Below are 1567 nucleotides of genomic sequence, written 5' to 3' on the forward strand. Positions count from 1 at the left end.
CAGCATTTAGTAACAGGAATAGAATAGAATAAAAAGCATCATTTAGTACCAAACCAACCAAACCCACTGCGATCAAGTCAATTCAGACTCGTAGCAACCCTACTGGACAGAGTAGAACTGACCCGCAGGGTTTCCAAGGAGCGCCTGGTGGATTTGAACTGCCTACCTTTTGGTTAGCAGCCATAGCACTTAACCACTATGCCACCAGGGTTTCCTCATGTAGTACAGGGTTATACTATTTTATGAAACTAGGAACCCTGGTGGAGCAATGGTGAAGCACCTGACTGATAACTAAAAGGTTGGTGGTTCGAACCCACCCAGCGGCTCCTCTGGAGAAAGACCTGGTTATCTGCTCAAGTAAAGATTACAGCTAGAAAACCCTCTGGGGCAGTTCTAGTTTGCCACATGGGGTCGCTGTGAGTCAGATTCATTCAGGGCACCGAACAACAACATGTAGATGCTAAAAGATTTCTTACTGTGCCTCGTGGTCAACGAAGTTTTAAAGCTGCTGGTAGACGGTCCTCAGCGTCCTTACATTGATTTTCAAACAACTGCGCGTTAGCGTACTCGCTAGTGCTCCCTTGCAGACGCGGCATTCCTCGGCGCCCAGATTCAACATTTTTGGGCTCTCCCCACTGCGCTGTCATAGCAGAATTCCGCTCCAGGTGGCACCCGCGGGCCACCGTGAGCGCGTTTTGCTCCATTCTCGACCCAAACTCGTGGGAACTTGTGATTTTATTCACGTCAAATGTCGCCGCGAGGACCCTGTTTGCTGGGAATAGAAGCTCTGACCACGAATATAGTCCCCAAACCAGAGCGCTGCAGGAGGGCTCAGGCTGCCAAAAGGGGTGCTGTTACCGGAAGTCTCCCTCCCTCTCCTTCTTTCCCTGCCATCCTCCCTCCTTCCTTTCTTGCTTCCCTGCCTCCCTCCTTCCCTTCCTTCCTTCCTTCTTTCTTCGTTCCACAAATTGTTCATTAAACGTCTGCTGTGGGCCAGACAGGTCGCCTCTCCTGGAGCTCACCTCTTTGTTGGAGAGGACGGAGCATAAACCAGATTCCTGGCCCCTCATGTGGAGGCCTCCTGCCCGGTGCTGAAGGGCCACGGCTCTGGGGTGGGCAGATGGGGTTGAGGGGGTATCCAATCCCTACTACCTCCTGGCTGTGTGACTTTGCACCATTTGCTTAGCCTCTCTGTGCCTCAGTTTCCCCTGCTATAAAATGGGAACAATATCAGCATCTATTTCATAGGGCTCTTATGAGCCTTAAAAGAGTTAATATTTATGAAGCACTTAGAAAGGGGGCCTGTTGTTGTTGTTGTTAGGGACCCAGGAGTTGGTTCCGACTCACATCGACCCTGTGTACAACAGGATAACCAGTGCCTGGTTCTGTGCCATCCTCACAATCATTGTCATGCTTGAGCCCATGGTTGCAGCCACTGTGTCAGTCCAGTTCCTTGAGGGTCTTCCTCTATTTTGCTGACCCTCTACTTTAGCAAGCAAGAAAGGGAGCCTAGCATATATTTATTCAATCAATTGTTAAAAATTTCCACTTTGAGGACTGCAGGTCT

The sequence above is a fragment of the Loxodonta africana genome, chromosome 11, assembly GCF_030014295.1.
Source record: "Loxodonta africana isolate mLoxAfr1 chromosome 11, mLoxAfr1.hap2, whole genome shotgun sequence".
In the NCBI taxonomy this organism is placed as follows: Eukaryota; Metazoa; Chordata; class Mammalia; order Proboscidea; family Elephantidae; genus Loxodonta; species Loxodonta africana.